The sequence below is a fragment of the Mytilus galloprovincialis genome, chromosome 11 (assembly GCF_965363235.1).
Source record: "Mytilus galloprovincialis chromosome 11, xbMytGall1.hap1.1, whole genome shotgun sequence".
In the NCBI taxonomy this organism is placed as follows: Eukaryota; Metazoa; Mollusca; class Bivalvia; order Mytilida; family Mytilidae; genus Mytilus; species Mytilus galloprovincialis.
Genome location: NC_134848.1, coordinates 71,017,504 through 71,030,636, shown reverse-complemented (window position 1 = coordinate 71,030,636; position 13,133 = coordinate 71,017,504). Strand labels below are relative to the sequence as shown.

Below are 13,133 nucleotides of genomic sequence, written 5' to 3'. Positions count from 1 at the left end.
GTGAGTGATTTAACGAATCAATGATGCAAATTCAATTGAAGAGAGAAAATAAATAAAGGCAACAGTAGATTACCGCTGTTCGAAATTCTTAAATCGATTGAGAAAATAAACAAATCAGGGTTACAAACTAAAACTGAGGGAAACGCATCAAATATAAGAGTAGAATTACGACACAACAGAAACACAACATTAATATGTAATATACACAGAAACGAACTTTAATAGAACAATGGCCATTTTCCTGAATTGTTACAGGACATTTTTAGTTTTTTAAATGACATTCGAGCAGCGCCTGCATACGGAGTATATATTTCCCAGTTTATACGATATTCCAGGGCTTGTATTTTCTATTATGATTTCCTTGATAGAGCGTCGCTGATCACAAGGAAGCTATGAAACCAAGAGTTCCAAGTGGTGAAGTTGAAATCATCACTGCATAAGTTTTACGGAATCTATTAGGAGTTGGTTATCGGTTGTAAAACATTCGTTTTTGAATGAAATCGGATATGTTTCTGATGTCGTAACAACAATCCCGTCCCATTTCCCCGACTGTGACCTATCAAATTAGAATTTTTATCGTATGTGTTCAAACATGAGCAACACGACGGGTGCTACATGTTGAGCAGGATCTGTTTACCCTTTCAGGGCACCTGAGATCACATCTAGTTTTCAAGGGGTATGTGTGTCCGTTCGTGTGTCTTTTGTTTAAGTTATAAGTGTAATTCTTCATGCTTTTCAATTGTTCAATGTTTGTGTTTTTTACACTCGTAACTGTCTCGTCATTCCTTAATTGTGAAATTCGTGTTTGGACATTACAATTTCGATTTTTTTCAAGTCTCATGATTAGAAAATTTTAAATAACTGATGGTCTAGACTACGGTGATGTCTTGGTGTTAATCACCGATCCGCGAATAGTTAAAAGTTTTTTTAAAAAATGACACAAATCGTCGTAGTTTTTATTTATTCATCACCATTTAGTGAGAGAACATCATCTATATAATGAACGTGATGTTAGATGATATTGCTCGTGGACACACACACTCTCTCTCTCTCTCTCTCTCTCTCTCTCTCTCTCTCTCTCTCTACACCAAGCATCGGATTGAACGTCCCAATTCTGACCGGACGTTGCTGCGTACTTGTATATGCCACATAACCATACGGCCACCCCTCGATTTTTGGCAAGGTTTTACTCCTGCAGTCGGAAGAAGACCTGTAGTGACAATACTTCTATTCCCCAGTCACTTTTGGAGCATGTAAAAATTTGATGCACAGTGTCCACAATTTTATACAGATTGAGTTAATACATTATAATTCGAACTAAATAAAGAGTGAAAGCCATTAAAATGTTGGGAAAATACTAGCGACATGGTATTAAAATGCACTACTTAGAAGTGGAATAAAACGTATGATAGTTATCTTTCTTTTTACATTTAAGTGGTTGGTAATATCTTAAACATTTTCTGATTTGCGTGAATTTATTATTGCGATTTTGTAATTTCAGACTAAAATGCGATTTTAATTTTTGCGATATTCAGAAAAATCCTGATAAATTCAAATAAAAAACTCAAAATGCGAGTTTGAATCATTGTAAAGATAGCGCTGTCGCATTTTCACAATAATAAAAACATCGCAATAATTTTGAATTTACAGTATTACTTTTATCAAATCAAATGTATTACTGAGGGGTCATTACTTTTATAAGAAAATTAATACTTGAATATCCTACTATGAAAACAGAAATAAGTTAAATACAGGAAATCCATTTTTCGAATTAAAAATATTTGTTTATACATCCTGATAAACTAATCGACTATGTTTTATACCCCTTTATAACATGTAAAGTTCATAAAAAGTTCACATGAATAAATAATAAATGGTTCCTGTTTTATATTACTAAAGTATTAAAAGAAAACATTTTAAAGCATTTGTGAAAAGATAAATTGTTTTAAGTGTTAGGCTAGTGCTTCATTCAAAGAACTTTAACACGGTGTCAGCTGCGACTCAAACCCGTAAGTAACTATTAGTATAATGTTTTATATTCATCATAGGTACTTGGGGACATAATTTATTAACCATTTTTAACCTTCCCCCTTTTTTCCAAATACCGGGGTTTTAAAAAAAATCTATTACTTCAATTATTTTTGCGTTTTTCTGTATTATATTTCTTTTACTATCAATTCCGAGTTTACTATCCACTGCAGTATCTGATCTGCTCTCTATCTAATATAAATCTTTCATCTCTGTGGATAGTAAATATGAGCTAATACAAATTATGTCTAGTATATTCATGTTTATATATAATACAGAAAAACTTAAAAGTAATTGAAATTAGTCATGTTAATAGAAAACCAAGAAATATCAGGTTTTTTAAAAAGTGGGAGGGCTAAAAGTAATTGTCCTGTCCCGAAGTACCAATGTGGTTAAATAGAAAAAAATCTGATCATTTTATTAGTTGTGAAAAGAGTCTGGACCATTTATGGTACGTTTTGTTTCTTCATTACGCACTGTGGCACCGTTAAAGTCCACAATTCCTCTAAAGTCCACAACACCGCTCAAGTCCACAACAATTATACGCTAAAGTCCACAACGCCGTTAAAGTCCACAAACTTTCCGCTAAAGTCCACAAAATGACCTCCGCTAAAGTCCACAAGAAAACACCGTTAAAGTCCACAATAACAAGTTCCGCTAAAGTCCACAAAAAAGCACCGTTAAAGTCCAAACATTATTTTTTTATTATCAAAAGATCAATTTTCTGTTTCTTACAGCTGATATCATAGATTTAATTAAAAGCATGGACTTTTGTTCTTAGAAAGTATATCTTGTCAGCATAAATTATATATTTTTTTAAAATTTTTTTTTTTAATATTAAACATATTTTATTAACAATCACCTGTTACATCAACCCTCAGTTGCCCAGGGGAGCAACTAAGGGGGCCCCAATTTTTACAGTCTCATTTGTCGGGGAAAAAGCAAATGAGAAAAAAAAACCTCCCACTATGAATTATTAACATCAACCTTTATAAATATTATCTATCCTTGTACAAATGTACATGTACCTGCAATCATTATCGATCTATATATCTTTACCTCTCACCATATATAATTTTTTGAATGAAGTATGTTTTTATCTTTATTTATTTCTCACAAAGGCTACCTGTATTTATTAGGCAGTTTCAATTTTAAATGAAAAGATTATAGTATTTTCTTTATCACAAAAAATTTGATCTTTGTGTTGCGATTTTTTATCAATCAAACAGACAACATTTCGGGAAAGTTATCTAGCTATTATACTCTTTTTATTGTTTAGTAATCATTTATTCATCCACAAGAAACTCCAACATAGCGTTCTCTTTATGTATATGCCGGAGACATAATTTGGAGCCTATATTTGACATTTAAATTTCCTTTGCAAATATCTATAAAACATAAGTAAGATGTCCATTCAGTGTGTGTTAGGCTCCACAGCAGCCAAAACGGTCCGTAAATCTCAAAAACATACTTTGAACCATCATGTTCTTGTTCGAAAGCAAAATAATGATAAAGAATACCACACATTCATGCATTTTGTGGTGCTCAGCAGATTTCCATCACTCATTGGTTTGCATGTTTGTTTTGTTTTCAAAAAGAAAAATGAATTTGTTTCAGAATGAAAGATGAATTGAATAAATTATACGCGTATGTGGTTCTGTATTGTGTATTATCCATGATGAGTACAAGTACATTTTTTTTCAACAATGCTACATGTATATATGTTCCAGACAATATGAGTATTTGAACCGTACGGGTACGGTCTGGACCATATTAGTATACCTGAACGTATGCTCCTGCCGTATGAGTATACGCGTACGGTTTAGTGTACGAGCTCGACCATACATGTATATTTGTCAAATTTATCAAGAGTCAGAAAATGAAATAAAAACTTTAACCAAATACAAAATTGACGCTACATTTTTTAGTATGAAATTGAGTTCAAATGCTCAAATTGTCATTGAAGTTATTGGAAGTACATACATGTATATTTTGGAAGATAAGTTTTTAGGACATTTAGGAACGTTACTTCAAAAACCGTCAGTAAAATATAATGGTCAGAAGTATTTGTCACCTACAATTTGTTGTTATATATATATATATATCATGAAAATCTACGGATTTTTTTCATAACAAATATTAATCATGTAAGATTATAATCAAAATTGGTACCAATAGAAGCAGAACTCTCATAGGTTTATTTGGTAATATATCTATTTTGAAGCGTTAATTATCAATTTCTGATGATTTAACACAAAGTTTTTATTTTATCCAAAAAATTGATTTCAAACAGGAGAAAAACAAAACTAACCGAAGAAAAATATGACCAAATTTTAATAAACAAATATATATTCATGATATGAAATAAAAATAAATTACAAAAAAAAATATATATATATTCAGAAAAATTCTGCGCCTTTCAACAAATGGTTTGTGAAAATCCAGAACTAATAAAAATTTGTGTCTATGAGCATTGGAGGGTGTGGATATTGAATAAAGGCGATAGGAACGTTCATCTTGCATTGAGCCCGAACACTAACAATTGTTGAACTATCATATAGCCATATTCAGTCTATGGAAGAAGCGAATCGATAAAAACTTTTCTTATATCACATAGCGATATTGTCTAATATCAATTGTAAATATGCAGACATTCCATGCGGAAAATGTTGTTTTCGGCAACGAAAAAATTAAGAAAATACTTACTTTAAAACTTGTTGTTCAAATATAAACAACAGTTGAGTCTAAATATACATTCAGAAAATAGTAAGAAGCAAACGTTTATGTCCGTGTAAAAGTGCTGTGTTTTTCTTATATACATAAATTTACAAATGCTATAAGTTCTTATATCAATGCGATACTTTTAAAATATCATAGCGGTGTTTTTGTTATATCAATATTAGTACTTATTAGTATTAATATTTGACTGCTGTACCCATATTTTGACAATATTACTCATTATGTCTGTTTTGTTTACGCACCGTTGTAAATATGACAGAATTTGACGAGACTGTCATACACGTGAGAGGTTTAGCGCTATCAAACCAGGTTCAATCCACCATTTTCAAAATTTGAAAATGCCAGTACCGATGGGGTTTAATAAACAAGGTCGTAATCAAATATATATGTGAACAATAATTTTGATACTTAGCTAACATTTAGCAAATTTTATAATGAACGCACCGAAATAGTATATATCTGATATGCTCGCAACGCACGCATGGAAGACTTTCTTTATTGATAACAATGAAGCTAACTTGTGACAAAGATGAATTTTTTGTAGACGAAACGCGCGTTTGGCGTATATACAGAATTTAGTCCTGGTATCTATGATGAGTTTATTTCTAACGTCAACAGACATTTATATCTTATTTATTTGTTTTTTAAACATTTTTTTAGTATTCATTAAAGACATGAATTTATAACAAACGATACGAAATATTATTTTGCACTAAGAAATGTTCGCGTATTTATACGATCGGTTACTAGTCAAAAACTAAGGTCAAATCTCTGTGGCAACACTACATCGGAATGTCCTCACGGTCGTCGCGATGTAAAAACATTAACGGTACCAATTTTCCTGCACGTGATGCGCATTTCGACAAAACATGTCTCTTCAGTGATGCTCGTAGAAAAAATATTTTAAATCCAAAGCTTATATAAAAGATGAAGAGCTATACTCCAAAAGGTCCAAAAAGTATAGCCAAATCCGTGAAAGGAATCAGAGCTTTGCATGAGGGAGATACATTCCTTAATTTATAATAATTTCTAACAATTTGTTACAGCAAATTTTAATAACACAAAAACATCCGTATTTACATGCCAGTACAAAAGTACTGGCTACTGGGCTGGTGATACCCTCGGGAACTAACAGTCCACCAGCCGAGGCATCGACCCAGTGGTAGTAATAACATTAACGATACCAATTGTCCTGCACCAGATGCGCATTTCGACAATTCATGTCTCTTCAGTGATGCTCGTAGCCAAAATATTTGAAATCCAAAGCTTATATAAAAGATAGAGAGCTATAATCCAAAAGGTCCAATAAGTATAGCTAAATCCGTAAAAAGAGATAGCGAATTACTAACGGGGAATGTCTTTGATATCCAAAAAGAACTGTTTTTCTTCTCAATATTTTTTTCAATGTTGATAATAAATACATTTTCTGTTTCACAAGATTTTTGATTTTCGTTGTATCTGAAGTTGTTCAATTTATAGTCTGAGGCTACTCAGTTGGTATCTTCAAAGTTCGGGACATCAGCATTTGTACATTTTAATTTGTTTGGAATATTTATTTTACCATTTGAATATTCATTGTTATTTGGAGCTGTATTGGATTGGATTGGATTGTTTGAATGAATGTTTTTTTCTTTTAAGAAATGATATTTTTTGTTTATTTTGATATTACCCATGTGGTATAGCAGTGTGACGACCTCAAGGGCGGATCCAACCGTTTTCAAAAGGAGGTTCCAAACCCAGGATAAAGGGGGGTCCAACCGTATGTCCCCATTCAAATGCATTGATCGGCCCCAAAAAAATAAATAATAATAATGAAAATTTATAGAGCGCCCTATATAATGTTAACATTTTCAACTATCAATAGGGTCAAGCAACATTTTCGAAATGATAAAATACACCTTGTTTGTTATTACATAAAATAGTTCATGGAAATTATACAGCAGACGTATGTCGTGTTAAATGTCACCCTGTTTTAAGAAAAGAGTTACTTTATACCGAGAAATCTGCCTTTTTTCGTACAAATGCTAACATTCGTCTGAAATTTCCCACAATGCAACTCGTTGATATAAGACAATATCGCTTGTTGATATAAGAAAATCTTTTATCGATTCGCTTCTTCCGTAGACTGATATTGATTGATAAAATGGACGTCACATCAAAGTTCACGATATCGCTTTCAGAGTTAATTTCCTTTCTGTATTCTCTTTTAAAGATATTTTAGTATTTTGAAAAGGCTAAATGGAAGACTAGTATGAAGTTTTAAGCTGAAACTTTCACGAATTATATAATATCAAAGAACGTTTCTGTCATTTTTAATACAATTTTATTGATTACTGTAGAACAGATTTAGCGTTTTGTGAGTTTATACATATTAATCTTGTGAGTAATTTTACATGTGATTAAAACACTTTACCAAGATAAACATCTAGTGTATGTATATTCTTAAGGCCCATTTATGGGCATCGATATTCCCGTTTGAATGGTTTTACACTTTTGGGGACCTTTATAGCTTGCTGTTCAGTCATGGTGAGCCAAGGTTCCGTGTTGAAGGCCGTACCTTGACCTATAATGGTTTACTTTTATAAATTATAACTGGGATGGAGAGTTGTCTCGTTGGCATTCATACCACATCTTCCTATATCAATCAAATTAGTTTTATTGTGAAATTTTGGTAGACACCAATTCAACGCATCGATATCCGATGCTTATCGAAAAATATAATTTAAAGCTTAAAACGTTTTCTTTTTTATTTAGAATTTATCATATTGGCTTCATTTTTCCGTTCCGTTGTTTTCTATAACGAACACCGAAATTAATAACTTTAAACGTTGATCAAAAGTTTTCCGACAGGAGACCTTTGGGAATTCATAAACTTAGTATTTTTTTGTTTATGATATACAAGATTGTTGCCTGAATGAATGCCGTTCAAATGTTATAGATTAGAAGGCACCTTTGCTTTGTACATTAATTATGTCAAAAAGTGATTATATGCAAAGAATAAGAGAAAAAAAGTATTTGTAGAATGCAGTAATAGTAACTAACGAATTTACAAACTTTTTAGAAATGATTTCCAAATTGGCCATCATCATCATAAAACACATATCAAAGTTAATGGAACAAATTCATGTACAGATACTGTCCTTTTTTTCATGTATCAAACTGATAAAAAAAATACTACCGAGAACAAAGACCCATGCTTTGTATTGTACGAACGGGATAAAAATAACGAATAATATATTTTTAAAAATAAAAAAAAAAATGGTGTGGACTTTAACGGTGCTTTTTTGTGGACTTTAGCGGAACTTGTTATTGTGGACTTTAACGGTGTTTTCTTGTGGACTTTAGCGGAGGTCATTTTGTGGACTTTAGCGGAAAGTTTGTGGACTTTAACGGCGTTGTGGACTTTAGCGTAAAATTGTTGTGGACTTTAGCGGTGTTGTGGACTTTAGAGGAATTGTGGACTTTAACGGTGCCACAACGCACAGTCATTAACATTGCTGGTGGAAATTTCGAGTCTCTTGATACGTAGATTCAAACTTAGTAATTGGCCATTTTTATTTTTTTTTTTATTTTAAAACGCGTGTCCGTGACTGAAATTAAGTACCTTCGTCTTATTTTTAGCACGAATTTTTAGTATTCGTATTAATAAAGTCATGCTTATTATAAGGTGCACTGTTTTCTCTGTTTTCAAAATCTTTCTCTTTGAACCAATGAGTCCTGGTTGTCTTACAGCTTGTGCAATCGGAAACTGCATGTGACAATGATTGAATTCAGTGTCAAACCCTGTAAAGTGACGAAGTTAAGTAGCGACTATGACCCGTGTATAAAGCAAATCTCCAAAACTGGACTATATAATTTTAATCCTGTAATCTATGAAACGGATACGTTTACGGGAATGTAATATACGATTTAAATTCATTTTGTTCCTAGCTATTAAAGGATGTAGTAAGGTCAGTTTTAGGAATGTGTGTCAGATGACCAGACTCAAGCTAGCGAACAATAAGCCAGCGAACAATAAGATGAATCAAGCTAGCGAACAATAAGCCAGCGAACAATAAGAAAACGCACCCACATGATCATGCCTAAAAACCGAAGATTTGCAATAACACGACACGTACAAATAAAATTGATGACAAATAAATAAAATTGATGACAAATAATTTCCAATAGGAAGATGAAATGCAATTCCATTTAAACACAGAAAAGTTTAATAATTTATTTGTGTATTTAATAACTTTTTTTTAAGGCCGGGAATTAAAAAAAACTTTCTCCTTTCTCTTTGATAGGGGATTGGTTATTGTCTGTATAATAATAATAACAATTGATAACAACAGGTTACACTATACTACTGTAGCGAACCAATAAGATCTTCAAGCTTATATAATTATACGATTAAAAAGAAAAACTGATAACCATTATATTCACTTTTCGCCAAAGAAATAGCTAGTTCACGTAATTATTCAAAAGTAAATAGTCACTTTTGTAATTTATTTATTACATTTCGATACGAAGAGCGATACGTGTAAGAGTTACACACGAATACACGAATTACGTCAAATAGAATGAAAACGATTTGACATAAATATTTTGGTTAATCTAAACAACAATTTATTTAGAATCAAACCTATGTAAAATAAATTAATCCGTAAACATTTCCGTACGGCAAAGACCCGGATGGGGTAGGTTGACCTTACCATCCCCCTTCTTAATTCATAAAAAAAATAGCTACGGTAAAGCTTTTGTCCCCACTATACACAAATGATAAACACTTGCCTAAGGTTGCCTGGACCCAAATACCCAGGTGGGTAAAGTAACGGAACTTTTTTTTTTGAAGTGCAAAGTTGGGGTCGGGTGACCCTACCATCCCCCTTATTTAATTCATAGCAAAGTCCCTATGGCAAAGCTTTTGTCCACACTAGATACACTCGATAGGCACTTGCCTAAGGTTGCCTGGACCCAAATACCCAGGTGGATAAAGTTACGGAACTTTTTTTTTTGAGGTGCAAAGTTGAGGTCGGGTGACCCTACCATCCCCCTTATTTAATTCATAGCAAAGTCCCTACGGCAAAGCTTTTGTCCACACTAGGTACACTCGATAGGCACTTGCCTAAGGTTGCCTGGACCCAAATACCTAGGTGGGTAAAGTTACGGAACTTTTTTATTGAGGTGCAAAGTTGGGGTCGGGTGACCCTACCATCCCCCTTATTTAATTCATAGCAAAGTCCCTACGGCAAAGCTTTTGTCCACACTATGTACACTCGATAGGCACTTGCCTAAGGTTGCCTGGACCCAAATACCCAGGTGGGTAAAGTTACGGAACTTTTTTTTTTGAGGTGCAAAGTTGGGGTCGGGTGACCCTACCATCCCCCTTATTTAATTCATAGCAAAGTCCCTACGGCAAAGCTTTTGTCCACACTAGGTAAACTCGATAGGCACTTGCCTAAGGTTGCCTGGACCCAAATACCCATGTGGGTAAAGTTACGGAACTTTTTTTTTTGAGGTGCAAAGTTGGGGTCGGGTGACCCTACCATCCCCCTTATTTAATTCATAGCAAAGTCCCTACGGCAAAGCTTTTGTCCACACTAGATACACTCGATAGGCACTTGCCTAAGGTTGCCTGGACCCAAATACCCAGGTGGGTAAAGTTACGGAACTTTTTTTTTTGAGGTGCAAAGTTGGGGTCGGGTGACCCTACCATCCCCCTTATTTAATTCATAGCAAAGTCCCTACGGCAAAGCTTTTGTCCACACTAGGTACACTCGATAGGCACTTGCCTAAGGTTGCCTGGACCCAAATACCTAGGTGGGTAAAGTTACGGAACTTTTTTATTGAGGTGCAAAGTTGGGGTCGGGTGACCCTACCATCCCCCTTATTTAATTCATAGCAAAGTCCCTACGGCAAAGCTTTTGTCCACACTATGTACACTCGATAGGCACTTGCCTAAGGTTGCCTGGACCCAAATACCCAGGTGGGTAAAGTTACGGAATTTTTTTTATTTGAGGTGCAAAGTTGGGGTCGGGTGACCCTACCATCCCCCTTATTTAATTCATAGCAAAGTCCCTACGGCAAAGCTTTTGTCCACACTAGGTACACTCGATAGGCACTTGCCTAATGTTACCTGGACCCAAATACCCAGGTGGGTAAAGTTACGGAACTTTTTTTTTTGAGGCGCAAAGTTGGGGTCGGGTGACCCTACCATCCCCCTTATTTAATTCATAGCAAAGTCCCTACGGCAAAGCTTTTGTCCACACTAGGTACACTCGATAGGCACTTGCCTAAGGTTGCCTGGACCCAAATACCCAGGTGGGTAAAGTTACGGAACTTTTTTTTTTGAGGCGCAAAGTTGGGGTCGGGTGACCCTACCATCCCCCTTATTTAATTCATAGCAAAGTCCCTACGGCAAAGCTTTTGTCCACACTAGGTACACTCGATAGGCACTTGCCTAAGGTTGCCTGGACCCAAATACCCAGGTGGGTAAAGTTACGGAACTTTTTTTTTTGAGGTGCAAAGTTGGGGTCGGGTGACCCTACCATCCCCCTTATTTAATTCATAGCAAAGTCCCTACGGCAAAGCTTTTGTCTACACTAGGTACACTCGATAGGCACTTGCCTAAGGTTGCCTGGACCCAAATACCCAGGTGGGTAAAGTTACGGAACTTTTTTTTGTTTAGGTGCAAAGTTGGGGTCAGGTGACCCTACCATCCCCCTTATTTAATTCATAGCAAAGTCCCTACGGCAAAGCTTTTGTCCACACTAGGTACACTCGATAGGCACTTGCCTAAGGTTGCCTGGACCCAAATACCCAGGTGGGTAAAGTTACGGAACTTTTTTTTTTTGAGGTGCAAAGTTGGGGTCGGGTGACCCTACCATCCCCCATATTTAATTCATAGCAAAGTCCCTACGGCAAAGCTTTTGTCCACACTAGGTACACTCGATAGGCACTTGCCTAAGGTTGCCTGGACCCAAATACCCAGGTGGGTAAAGTTACGGAACTTTTGTTTTTTAGGTGCAAAGTTGGGGTCGGGTGACCCTACCATCCCCCTTATTTAATTCATAGCAAAGTCCCTACGGCAAAGCTTTTGTCCACACTAGGTACACTCGATAGGCACTTGCCTACGGTTGCCTGGACCCAAATACCTAGGTGGGTAAAGTTACGGAACTTTTTTTTTTGAGGTGCAAAGTTGGGGTCGGGTGACCCTACCATCCCCCTTATTTAATTCATAGCAAAGTCCCTACGGCAAAGCTTTTGTCCACACTAGGTACACTCGATAGGCACTTGCCTAAGGTTGCCTGGACCCAAATACCCAGGTGGGTAAAGTTACGGAACTTTTTTATTGAGGTGCAAAGTTGGGGTCGGGTGACCCTACCATTGTAACACAATTGTGTTTCATGTCATTAATTATCAAGGAGTATTAATTAGGAAATTTATTAAAAAGGAATTAAACAATTCAATGACAATCATGTACGCTTTGGACACTTAATAACGATCTGTTCAAATATTATAGACATATAACCTGCAGCCAATAAATGACCATGTATACTGTGAAATAACATGTATCCTTCAGGGGTTAATTGCAGTTTGACAATTAACCACAGACAAGAATTATTCAATATCCAGACTAATACGTAACCGGCCATCAGCTATGGGCCGATGTTTATGGACACTAGACTATATAAGATCCAGCTTTGGACTTGGACGAGGAGGACAGCTTGGTACAAGAGATTGGTACCGGAGATTCCGCCAAGGTCTCACCCCTCGCGGGTAGGCTGGAACTTATGTGCTTAATATCCGACAGGAACGAACAGTTATTCCACTATACGATCACGTGCCCGTGTGAGATATTGAACATTCGAACAATTCAACTTTAAAGACAGTTTGTGAACATTCGAACATTTGAACTTTAGAATCTTTCTTGACTTTGTAATTACATAATAAAATATATTTAATCATTATTGACTTCGTCACACCACCCCCCTTATTTAATTCATAGCAAAGTCCCTACGGCAAAGCTTTTGTCCACACTAGGTACACTCGATAGGCACTTGCCTAAGGTTGCCTGGACCCAAATACCCAGGTGGATAAAGTTACGGAACTCTTTTTTTTGAGGTGCAAAGTTGGGGTCGGGTGACCCTACCATCCCCCTTATTTAATTCATAGCAAAGTCCCTACGGCAAAGCTTTTGTCCACACTAGATACACTCGATAGGCACTTGCCTAAGGTTGTCTGGACCCAAATACCCAGGTGGGTAAAGTTACGGAACTTTTTTTTTTGAGGTGCAAAGTTGGGGTCGGGTGACCCTACCATCCCCCTTATTTAATTCATAGCAAAGTCCCTACGGCAAAGCTTTTGTCCACACTAGGTACACT

At 35.6% G+C, this 13,133-nt stretch overlaps 1 protein-coding gene across 1 annotated transcript in view; it reads left to right on the top strand.

Moving 5' to 3' along the window:
* Positions 1 to 1,904: 1,904 nt before the first annotated feature.
* LOC143052736 (L-proline trans-4-hydroxylase-like) overlaps positions 1,905 to 13,133 on the top strand; it is a 46,246-nt gene continuing 35,017 nt past the window's right edge. The window contains exon 1 of the mRNA XM_076225844.1: positions 1,905 to 2,009. The gene's annotated coding sequence lies outside the window, so the exon portion shown is untranslated. The remainder of the gene's footprint in view (positions 2,010 to 13,133) is intronic.